This window comes from Hevea brasiliensis, chromosome 3 (genome assembly GCF_030052815.1).
Source record: "Hevea brasiliensis isolate MT/VB/25A 57/8 chromosome 3, ASM3005281v1, whole genome shotgun sequence".
NCBI classification, from domain to species: Eukaryota; Viridiplantae; Streptophyta; class Magnoliopsida; order Malpighiales; family Euphorbiaceae; genus Hevea; species Hevea brasiliensis.
Genome location: NC_079495.1, coordinates 73,288,689 through 73,302,333, shown reverse-complemented (window position 1 = coordinate 73,302,333; position 13,645 = coordinate 73,288,689).

Here is a 13,645-nt window from a genome sequence, read left to right as displayed (position 1 = left end):
ACTGCTTATCCATGAATGCATGAGATGTATGGGAATGTATGCAATTATATGATATATGCATGCTAAATGGATAATGTGCAAAGTGAGACCTTAATAGTAAATAGAATGACCATAAAATCTTCCAAACAAATGATTAAGTTGGAAATGCTATAATTAAAGTAATTATAACATAGGCCCTCCATTGGGGCAATTATTTTAAGAAATTTTAAATAGTTGCATGAGATGCAATTAATTTAAGAGATTTTCTTAAGAATAATTGTTAAGCATGAGATGTTGTAAATATGTAAATGGTTTGGTGGCCAATATTGGATGTACTGAGGACATTAAAATTATTTGCATAATTATCGACTCAATGGGATCAACTTAACTAATGCAAGATAAGTTAATAATGGATGTACCTGAGATTTTTATCATTAGGGGCTAGGTAAAGGATTGAACCTCACATGAGATGTGATGGGCAAGGAGTTGCTCACTTATAGTTTATTGTAATTCCAATAATGGATGTACCTGAGGATGATCAATAGAATTATAAGAATTCAATCACCCACTAGAAATCCATCCAACTAGGATTTCCGTTTTCTACTTTGGAAGTGTAGGATTCGCTAAGTTAGTGGGAGGACCAATTTGATTAAAAGACCATAATCATTTTGGTTAATTACATGATACATTTACTAATTAATCTGGTTATTTTCTGCAGTTAATTTTCCGATAAAAATGAGCACAAAACAACCACCACCATCCAATATCCTTGCAAGCATACTTGATCACAATAGGTTGACAGGACCTAATCTGTCTGATTGGCTAAGAAATTTGAAACTTGTCCTGAACCTTGAACATATAGGATATGTTCTAGATTCAAATGTTCCTGGTCCCTTACCTCCAGAGGCCACTCAAGAGGAACATGAAACTTTGGACAAGTGGAAGGAGCATGATATGAGAGCTAAGTGTTACATGCTTGCTTCCATGAGTAATGAGTTACAGAAGCAACATGAGAACATACAGAGTGCGAGTGAGATCATCCTTCACCTACAAGAGTTGTATGGTGAGCACAGCAGGAATGCTAGGTATGAGATATCTAGACATCTATTCCGTATGAGGATGTCTGAGAGACAGAATGTTAGGGATCATGTCCACAAGATGATTCGGCTGATTGAGCAGTTGGAACATCTTGACTTCAACATGGATTTCCAACTACAAACGGATTTGATCCTTCAGTCCCTTCCTGAGTCTTTTGAGAATTTTGTGACAAATTTCCATATGAGTAAACAGGAATGCACCTTAGCTGGTTTACTCAACATGCTGGTTATTGCCCAAAAGAATATGCCAGGCAATAAAGGAAAAGAGGTAGCTTTGGTTGCATCTTCTTCTGCTGGAAAGTCCAACAAGAAGAAGGGCAATAAGAAAAAGAAACCTCAGATTCCTGGTCCTTCCAAGAAAATAGCTAAACAGAAAAGGAAGACTAAAGCTGATGGAGGCAAAGGAAAGTGTTTCCCGCCAAAAGGATGGGCGGAAAAGGAACGCCTGAGTATCTTGCTTCTCTGAAGGACAAGAAGGATACACCTTTGGAAGGTATGTCCATATCTTGTTATTTAGATTATGATGATACTCATAGTTCATCTACACTTGGGTTTTAGATCTGGTGCAGCTCACATTTCTAATGATATGCAGAACTAGCAAATAGTAGCGATTATGCGTTCTCAAGATATTAGAGTCGGATTGGCAATAGCTCAACTGTTGAAGCTTTAGCCATAGGATCTAAATCTTTTACATGTTTGGACATGTTTTGTGTTTGGATAATATTTTATATGTACCTGATGCTTTTAAGAACATCATTTCTATATCTAGTTTGACTAGAAATGGCTATGAATTTCAGTTCACAGATGATGTTTGCAATATTTATTTTGGAAATAAATATGTTGGTTCGGGTTATATGAATGATGGTCTATATTATTTGGATAATAATGACAAACACAAATTGAATGCAAGTGATCTAAAAGAATACAATGCCATGGTGAAAACCAACTCAAGTTCAAAATATATTTGGCACTTAAGGTTATGTCATGTTGCAGAAGATAGGATTGCAAAATTGGAGAAAATGGGGATTCTATCCTCATTGGGCTCTGAGCCTACTCCAACTTGTGAATCTTGCCTTCAGGGCAAAATGACTAGATCACCCTTTGTTAGACAAGGGCTAAGAGCTAAAAATATTTTGGAGCTAATACATAGTGATGTATGTGGTCCATTTAAAGAAATGGATAGAGGGGGTTTTCATTATTACCTTTACTGATGATAAATCAAGGTTTGGGTATTTGTATTTGATGAAATACAAACATGAATCCTTTGAAAAGTTTAAGGAATTTAAATCTGAAGTAGAAAATCAAACAGGAAAAAGTATTAAAGCTCTTCGATCAGATCGTGGAGGTGAATATTTGAGTACTGAATTTTGATGAATACTTGAGAGAGCATGGCATTGTTTCTCACCGACTCTCCAGAACGCCACAACTGAATGGTGTATCTGAAAGGAGAAATCGTACCCTATTGGATATGGTACGTATTATGATGAGCTATACTGATATGCCAATTTTCTTTTGGGGATTTGCATTAGAATCAGCTTTGTATATTCTGAATAGGATTCCATCAAAATTAGTTTCTTCTACACCTTATGAGATATGGCATGGAAGAAAACCAAGTCTTAAGCATGTTAAGATTTAGGGTTGTCCAGCTTATATAAAAAAGCTGAACACTGATAAATTGGAGACCAGACCAGAAAAAAGGTCGATTTGTTGGATATCCAAAAGATAGTTTTGGATATTATTTTTATTTGCCTATTTCACAAAAGGTTGTGATAAGTAGAGATGCCACATTTCTTGAACAACAATTTGTTCAAGAAGGAGGCAAAGGAAGGCAAATAGAGTTAGAATTGGAGAATTCTGACCAACTAACAGATCAGATGGATATAGATCCATCTAGTCAACCTATACCCATTGATGAAACATCTACAGCTGTTCCTCGTAGAACAACCAGGGTATCTCACCCACCAGTGAGGTATGGCTTTCTTCATGAAGAAGAACAAGAGTTTTCTACTCATGAAGAAGTAGATCATGGAGATGATCCACTTACCTATGAAGAAGCTATATCAGATATAGACTCTTCAAAATGGATTGATGCTATGAAATCCGAGATTGATTCCATGTATAAGAATCAAATTTGGGATCTTGTTGACCCACCTGAAGGTATTGTACCTATAGGGAACAAATGGGTTTTCAAGAAGAAAATTGGTAGAGACCTATAAGGCAAGGCTAGTAGCAAAAGGGTTTCGCCAAAGGCAAGGAATCGACTATGAGGAGACTTTCTCGCCTGTTGCCATGCTTAAATCAATTAGGATTTTATTAGCAATAGCTGCATACTATGATTATGAGATTTGTCAGATGGATGTCAAAACAGCTTTTCTCAATGGATACATTGAAGAAAACATTTTCATGGAACAACCTAAGGGATTTGAATCCCAAGATGGTTCCAAGGTATGCAAGCTAAAGCGATCCATTTATGGGTTGAAACAAGCTTCGAGGAGTTGGAACATCCGTTTTGATGAAGCCATTAAATCCTTTGGTTTTATCAAAAATGAGGATGAGCCATGTCTATATAAGAAGGTTAGTGACAGTGCTATCACTTTCCTTGTCTTATATGTGGATGACATCTCGTTGATGGGTAATGACACGGTATGTTGACGACTGTAAAGATATGGTTGTCAAATACATTCTCCATGAAAGACTTAGGGGAGGCAACCTATATTCTTGGGATTCGCATCTATAGAGATAGAGCGAAAAGAATAATTGGTTTATCCCAAAGTCTATACTTGGAAAAGGTGTTAAAGAGGTTTAACATGCTTGATTCTAAGAGAGGATTGTTACCAGTGAGACATGGTATCCATCTTTCTAAAGAGATGTCTCCAAAGACACCTGAAGAAAGAGATAAGATGGCCAGGATTCCATATGCTTCGACTATTGGAAGTTTAATGTATGCAATGTTGTGTACTAGGCCAGATATCGCATATGTTGTTAGTTTGACTAGCAGGTATCAATCCAATCCAGGTTTGGAACACTGGATAGCTGTCAAGAATATCCTTAAGTACTTGAGAAGAACTAAGGAATTATTCTTGATTTATGGAGGTGGAGACTTGCAATTGGATTGTTATACTGATTCTGATTTCCAATCAGATATCGATGATAGAAAGTCTACCTCTGGATATGTGTTCATTTGTAATGGAGGTGCAGTCAGTTGGAAGAGTCCAAACAGAGCACGACTGCAGATTCCACTACAGAGGCTGAGTATATTGCTGCATCAGATGCTGCAAGGGAAGCTGTTTGGATAAAGAAGTTCGTGATAGAACTTATAGTAGTTCCTTCCATTGAGTCAGCAGTTCCACTACACTGTGACAATAATGGAGCAGTCATACAGGCTAAGGAACTAAGGTCTCACCCAAAATTCAAACACATAGAAAGGCACTACCACATTATCAGAGATATAGTTGGGCAAAGGCGATGTAGCCATGCAGAAAATAGCATCAGCTGAAAATCCAACTGATCCATTCACTAAGCCTATGTCACAGACTCAGTTAGACCGACATCTTGAGAAGATAGGTCTAAGATATTATAATGAATGGCTCTAGTGCTAGTGGGAGATTGTTAGTAGTATGCCCTAGAGCATATCATTTAGTATGTATCTTGTACATATTTTTATTAATAAAAGGCATTTCCGCTTTTCCGTTTACATAATATATTTATGTGTAATAGAAAAGGTCCATTGATATTTTGTTAGAAATATTATTCTTAAGTTATTAAGAATATGAGTGACAATATTTCTAGCACAAAGTATCATAAATAGGTTCACAATCGAGGATACTTCATAATAAGGACATGACTTACCCAGAAAGATTGTATTCATGTCTGTTCCCAAGTTATTTATATGAGATATAAATAAGATGGAATGGTGAGTCTCATGCCATATAACAAACATGATAGGCACTTATAAATGATAAGTAGGCCGAACCAGTGACACTTATAACAAGCACATGGAGTTTACTCTTGTCAATGTTTTGTCATAAATCATATCAGTGCATATAATCTTTAGACCTCAGATAGCACAGTTATCTTGTATATAGGTAGTTTGAGTTTGATCTCGCTTTCATACTTGTACCGTGTATGGGTATATGGGCATGTGTTGGCTCCTACTAGTTATATATGGAGGTAGGTATTGATCAAGATGGAATCTGTTCCTCTAAGTAAATAGAGATAAAATCCTATGTTCATTTAATTGTTCTTGATGTTTCAAGTTCTGCCAGACAGATAGATTTATTGAGAAAAGAGTTTCTGATGAGAAAAAATTTTAATCAAGAAATGGAATTAAAATATAACAAAAAATAAATATCAAATGTAGTTTGACATAAACAATGACTCACTTGAGTTGGGATTTTGTAACAGAGAGATTCTAGTGCATGGTAACATATGATTATAGGTTCATTTAAGGTAAACCTTATTACTAATTGGGTGGCCATGGCATGCTATGCTAGGTGTTAACCATGGTCTATGAGGTTCATAAAATGATTTATAGAAATCATTTATGGTAAGAAAGAGTTCTGATGATATTAAGAGTTGATATCATGTCTCATTGCCAATTAGTGATGAGCCTAGTAAGTCACACACATACACAAGTTATCACCTATTTAAATATGATTTAATTAATTAATTAAAGAGTTTAATTGATTAATTAAATAGGTTTGGTTTGCAATTAAATTGCAAAGTCCCTAGCATGACTTGAAACCAAATATAAATTATTGAATGTGTAGTATAAATTAAATTTATATTTAAAGTGTTTACATATGAATTTAATTGATGAGAAATTAATTAATAGAGATTAATTAATTTATTTATATTTGATATAAATTAATTAGAAGAAGAAAATAATTATTTTGGGTTAAGAACTCAAAATTAAGACACAGGGGCATTTTGGTCATTTTGCAGTGTGACACGTGGCACCATGAGATGGTGACACATGGGATTACACATAAGCTTGCCAAATGTTTTTTAATCATGTAAGATGATTAAAATCAAGATTAAATATAGGTTTGACACTTGGCACAATGTGATTGGGTCACTTAAACCTAGAGCTAATCAAAGGGTGACATGTGGCAAGGGTTTAATGTGTTAACCTAGCTATTTAAGTGTTGTTATGAGAAAATAAAACACAACCAGCAGCCACACTCCTTTGTCACACCACTTTGAGGGTTTTTATCTATTCTTCTTCATCTCTTATCAATTAAAAGAGATTAGCCATCAATCTCTTGAATTAAGAACACTAGGAATTGTTTCTAGTGTCCTGTTTACATCTCTAATCTCTTAAAAGGTAGAACTTGAATTTCTAATTAATAGAAAAAGCTTTAGAGGCTGTTCAAGGGCTGCCATTGGTATTCTTGGTGTGAACAAGCTAGAGGGACAACATCTGGTGTTCTCAAGACGAATCTCAAAGGCGCAGACACGTTGCAGTGCATCAAGAGGTTAGTGTAATCGTTCTTGATTTAATCTAGGGTTCTAAAATTAATCTGATTAATTTTAAAATCTTAAATGGCAAATACAGATCAAAAAACATATTAAAAGAGTTTTAATATGTTGTTTATCATTGAAATCAAATAGATAAAAATAAATCTTGCATGATGCATGTGACCCTAGGTGAAAATTTTTGAATTCAATGGTATAAACTTGTGTTTTTCACGCTTCCATTCCTTCACTCATATTTTTTGCTAGCTAGCTATGTTATTCCTCATTAGTCATCGACTCTTGGGACGAATTGAATACCTCATTAGCCATCGGCTTTTGGGACGAATTGAACTTTGGAACATGATTAAGCTGTGTGTGATTTATTGATTTGTATTATGAGATTGTGAAAAGGAGTTAAATCCTTATTGACATTTATTGTCTTTTGAAGTTAAATATGTTTTGATCTCTGAGATTTATTGTGATATTGTGTTAAATTCCTTCTGACACTCATTGTCTTCAATTTAACTATGATTTTACACATCCATCATTTAAATGATTTATGAACTGTGATTTAAGTTGTATTTGGTTAATGTTGTGCACCACTGAGACATTGTCTCAGCGATAGCTTTTTATTGCTATTGCAGGTAGACAGACAGACAGGGCAGCAGACTAGGCTGCTAGTACCTCCAGCGAGAGATTACCGGGTATAATGAGTATACCAATATTTTGCATTTTGTATTGTAATGTATGACCACTGTATGTACATATTGTTTTTTTTGGTTTTGAGCAGTTGTAAATTCAAATTGTACCTTAAAGTTGTAAAATAACTATGAGTTATTTTGGCTTGTAAAAATTGTATTATATTTCTTTTATCTCAGACTTTGGAAAAATCACTGTGAATTTGAGTTGTGAAACATGTTGTGTTGAGAAAAATGTGGGAGTTGGGATTTGGAAAAATATTGAAGTGCTTTTTACAGGTTTTCTGAAGAACTGTTTTATCCAAAATACAGATGGCACTCTGCCAAAATTTTTACAGAAATTCCAAATAATTCAAATGTGTTAGTTCTATCACTATAATTCAAAAAGGTTTTTAATACCTGTAAATAGAGCTCACCACTGTAAAAGAAGTAAGAAAAGTTTTTAAAATCCCTTGTAGTGTATTTAATGGGTTATCAGTAGACGGAGTTGGTAATTCATTAGGTATACTACGGGATCATGTTGTGCCTTACAGAGGGGTAGGGTGTGACAATTTATTCCTACACACATAAACAGTTAATCAACCCTTTAATCTACCATTCACAAGCAAGGATAAACTATTCTTAAGGAGTTTCCATGGCTGCCAAAAATGCACATCTCCCTTAAACATCAAACCTCAAAAATCTTTCCACAATTCAAGTACCTATAACATCCACACAAACTTTAATGAAGTAAGCATAAAAAACACTTACTTACCACTTTGGAAATTCTTCAAAACTTCACCAAAACTTGATCTTCTTGCTGCCTATCTATTGCCCAAGTGGCGTAGAGAAATTTTAGTGAAGGAAAGTGCAAAGAAAGAAGCTTGGATCATGCTTGCATGGAGCTTCAAAACCATGTGGCCATGGAGTTCTTCATTCCTCCATTTTCGGCTGAATTTGAGAGGTTGAAGAAGAAGATGAATCTGCTGTCCTAAATGACGAACAAGTGGTCCACTTTGGTGAGTTAATGGAGCACTATGGGTGATTTAATGTTTATTTAATCTAAAGTTTCATTTTCCCACATTTAACTCCCAATTTTTGCTATTTACATTAGGTACCACCAATTTAATTTTTCATAATATTTTCCAAGTGTAATATCATGTATTTTTAATGGAAATTTAGGTCAAAAGACAACTTGGGGTGTCAAATGACCACAATGCCCCTGTTCGGGTTGCATTCCCGATTTTTCGGTAACACCGGGTTTTGTCCGTTTTTCGATTTCTCACTTTTCTTTGTACTAATTAATTAATTTTTTTTGATATTTCTAATAATATTTATGCTTCAATAGACATTTATTTAAGTCCTAAAAATATTTTCTAGGGTTCCCCATGGTCCAGGACTAGTCAACGGTCCACGCCGCGACTTCCCGGTGCGGTCACCTATCGCTAGGGTTCTCGGCTCGTTTAACTTGGTTACATTTCATTGCTATTATTTTTCCTTTGTTTTTCTTGTATTTTATTTTCTTGTATTTCATTATTTTATGTCTCCTCACTCATATCTAAGTGTAGTTCTAGGCATCCTAGCTGTCCGGACAACACTGGTCACAGGAACAATAGAACGCACTACCGAACATAGGGGTGTTACATATCTATTCTTTATTATCACCTTATTCAACTCCCGGTAATTAATACACAAGCGGAGAGTGCCATCTTTCTTCTTAACAAACAACATTGGCGCTCCCTAAGGTGACACACTAGGGCGAATAAAGCCCTTATTAAGCAACTCTTGTAACTGTATTTTCAATTCTTTTAGTTCTGCTGGTGCCATTCTGTATGGTGTTATGGAGATTGGATCCACACCAAGTATAACATCAATCACAAATTGCACTTCTCTTTCCAGAGGTAAACCTGGTAACTCATTAAGAAACACATTCGGAAAATCACATACTGTAGGAATGTCCCTCAATGCTGGACTCCCCACTTGGGTGTCTATCACATGTGCCAAGTATGCTTCACACCCTTTTCTGATCATTTTTCTGGCTAGTGCAGCCGAAATGATGTTTGATGGCAATAACTGCCTCTCCCCATGTATCACTACATTACCATACTGAGAAAGACCAAAAGTGATTGTCTTTAGTCTACAGTCAATCATGGCGTGATGGCTGGTTAACTAATCCATGCCCAAGATGATATCATAATCTCTGAAGGGCATTTCAGTCAAATTGGACAAAAAAACATGTCCTCGAATCACTAAAGGATAATCTCTATACATTCTATTGACTCTGACCTCTTGTCCTAACGGACTTGTTACTAGCACCTCAAAACCCATTTTGACACATGGAACAGTAGGAGAACTAACAATGCTAGTACTAACATAGGAATGGGTAGAACCCAGATCAAACAGTAAAAATACATCTTGATCAGAGATAAAGAAGGTACCAGCCACAATGTCAGAAGTCTTAGCCTCTTCTCTCTATCTCATTGTGTAGACTCTAGCAGGAGCACTGCCTTGTTTTGATTGATTTACTGTACCATGACTACCTGAGGTACTGCCCCTACCTCTACTTCTGGCTCTACTAGATGGCTGTGAACCTCTAGTGGCAGAACTCTATACAGACCCTTCTGCAGTAGTAGGAGGTGGCCCAGATCTACGGGCACTAGTACAATCTTTAGCGAAATGTCCCGTACCCCCACAGTTAAAATAGGCTCCCGAAGCCCAATAACATATCCCACCATGGGTTTTGCCACATGTCTCACAAGGGCGGGGAGGGTGAGAACTTCTGGTTGTCTGCTGACCAGATCGAGGGGGTCTCTGTCTAGAAAATCTTCCCCTTCCAGACTTTTTACCTTTGCTTGGTCCCTCAAAGTTCTTTCTCTTTCCAGTAGCACCACTGGAACCTTGGTCAACTGATTTTTCATTTTTTTCTTTTTCTGACTTCTCTATCTTCTTTATTTTTTCTTTCACTAGCGCCGCTTCTAACTCAATTCTTTTTAACTCAAGTGCTTGAAAGATAAGTTCAAATAAGTTATTATGTCTGAATACAACCACTTGCATCCTTAGACTGGGCTTCAAACTATTCTCAAACCTCTTACATCTTTCTCTGCTGGTAGAAAGTAGACTATCTGCATAGTGGCTCAAGCGGGAGAACACCCTTTCATATTCTGCACTTGATCTGCTTCCTTGTTTCAGGCTTAAGAACTCCTATAGCTTTTGGTCCACATAAGCATCTGGGACATATTTTTGTCTAAACTCTTTGAGGAAGTTGTCCCATGACAGCACTGGTGGTTCCATCAAACTATGGGGGATGGTTTTCCATAAATCATACACATCCCCTTACAGCAGTGACACTGAATATTCAAATCTTAGCTGGTTTATGCAGTACAGTTTCTTGAACACTCTATCCATTCTCTCCAACCACTACTCTGCCTCTAAAGGGTTCACTGTACCCTTAAACTCTATAGCCCCATACTTAATTAGCTTGTCATACTGCCTGGCTGGGGGTTGAGGTTGCACCATAGGTGTCTGAACTGGAGCTTGAATAGTCATGCTTCCAGCCATTTATTGAAACATTGCAGCCATCTGCTGGGAAAATTGTGCAGGAAACTGCGGCATTGGTGGGCCTGGTGCCACTGATCCACTCACATTTTGAAGGGCTAGGGCTTCCCCTTGTGCTTCAGCCTCTACAGATTGCTCAAACGAGTGGTCCCCTTCTTCCATTTCAATTCGAGGGTATTATACCTCCTGAACAAATAACACAAGGAGATTTCCCTCTGTTAGTTCATATTTATAATGTAATACACTATATGTATCAAATAAGGACATTGAGCAGTTGTACTTATCAAAGAAACTATGCAAATTCACAAGTCAAAACATACTTTAAAAACTTGCTCTGATACCACTAAAACAGGTCGCACCTTACCCCTCTGTAAGGCATAACATGATCTCATAGTATACTTAATGAATTACTGAACTTCACCTACCGATAACCCATTAAATACACTACAAGGGATTTTAAAATAGGTCATACAAACTTTTATTTGCATTTTGAATACTAGGTAAAAATTTTAGCCATTTTTATTTTTCCTCAAATTTTGTAGAAATTTCGGCAGAGTGTCGTCTGTAATTGAGAAAAAAAAATTTTAACCTGTAAAAAGCAATTCCAAAACGAATTTCAATCACCATACCTAACCTCTAATATACCAACATAACTCAAATTTTCACAATTCACAATATTTCAAAACAATTAAATCAACTCATCACATTGCATTTAAAATATTTTCTTTACATCCACAAGTTTAATTTATAACATAAACTCAAAAAATAATACTATTACAATTTACTGTACAACTGCTCAAGACCAATTACAAAACATACATATAGTCATATACATTAAAATAAATATGTACAAAATGGTATAAATCAATACCTGACAAAAATTCAAAAGTGAAGTACTTTCAGTTTTTAGCAGCTTACTCTGCTGCTTTACCAGTCTCTCTGCCTGCGACAGCAACGAAAAGCCATCACTGAGTATAATTACTCAGTGGTGCACAACATAACAAAAATACTAATTTATATCATATTAAATCACAATTCATTGAAATGCAGTACTGAAATTGGTAAACAGATACAAAGCACAAATTTAAAATTTTAGTTAAAGAAATTTTTGCTTCAGAAGTCACAAAACAATTTTCATCAAATCACAGTCATATCATGCCATCAATATTTTTCATCTCAATAGCCAAAGGCTATGAGGAATACCAAGGCTAGCTAGCACAACTCTATGGGTACCCATTCAATTTCTTCCTCTACTGGCGCACACCTTAACACTTTAGCCAGAGAGGGAATAAAAAACTATTTCCTCCCACTAGTCAAGCTAGTGAGGAATTCAAACATTTGATCATGACACTGTGGTTTCAAACTATTTTAACAATTTTCTAAACATTCGAATGCCAACTATTCACATATATTTTATTTTCTCAACATTTTAGGTCAATAACACATTTTTCCTTTCAATCACATTTTTCAGTACAAATAAAGTCATAATTTAATTTTCATAATTCATTCAACACAAATTGCAAAGAAACATTCAAGGAAAGTTTATATATATTGTGCACAAACTTCTTACGAGTCACCTCTTGGCCTTGACTCGGTGTCTCTTGTTCTTTCTCAGTATCCTTCTCAACTGAAATACACAATTCACAGTGTTTCAGTATCACAACTTATAATAATTTCAATAATAAATTTTATGTCTACTTAATTGCACCCCTAATTTTGCTTAAAATAGCACTCCTTAAACTTTGTATTTTAGGGTTACTATTCATGATAATATTCAAGTCAAAATATTAACTTTCTCATGTTTACTAGGTATGTGAATTCTAATTACATCCACATACCACCTTTTGAGTGTCAAATTTGTTGGTCTTGGTTGCCATTTCAATTTCTAGTTCTCCTAAGAGAATTTTCAAATTTTCAGTTTTCGTCCCCTGTGTTTTACTATTCCATTGGTTTGGTTACTATGGAAATTTGGCTAAGTGTCCTTCATCAAAGTTGTTCCTTATTGTCTTATCTTTAATTATCTTTTTGAATCACTCCATTTGGAGTTTTGTAGCCCAAGATATGGCCATTTTGCTAAGGCTGGCCGGATTGGTTCAACCCAAAATTTCTGGGCACTTTATTGGTTTTGGTAATTTTGGTGTGCTGATTGAAGCTCACTTTTTGGATGGGTTATGGTCAAAATTTGGGTTTGTGTTCTTCATAAACATTGTATTGGTATGTCTCAGCTTTCCATCGGTATAAAATTCAGGTCATTTGGACCTTCCTACACCAAGTTATGGCCAAATGAACAAATACTGTTTATTTGGTCATTTTTGTACAGGGCAGTGCACATTACCCGGATTTGACCTAATTGTTCACTACCTTAATGTCATTTTCTGGGCATGGTTTTTGCATGCAAATTGTGTCATTATGTGTTTACTTTCGTATCCAATTGGCCTCATACCAATCGGGGTGGCAGAATTACAATTTTAGTCCCTGAAAGGGACCTAGGTCATACTGCCCAAAAGTGACCCTTCTCCAATCCGAATTGCATTGTAATTCTAATCACTCCAACACATCTCAATTGGTCCTAGTTGACCATTTCTAACCTCAATTAAGGTCAATTGCATTAATTGACCTTTTCCCCCAATTTTTCCCCCAATTCCATGAACTCAAGAACCCTAAATTTGGAAATTGTTCCATTAATGCAATTAAAGTATCTAAACATTGTCTACATACTTAGTTATACTTAATTCCACTTTCAATTGCATCAGACTCACTCAAACCCTACCACTTCTTAAGCTGGCCAAAAATCCCTCTCGGCCTCACATGTTTAATTTGTTTGATTTTATCACAATTTCTAAGTTATTTCACTACACACACTTGAATTTAACTAGGAAG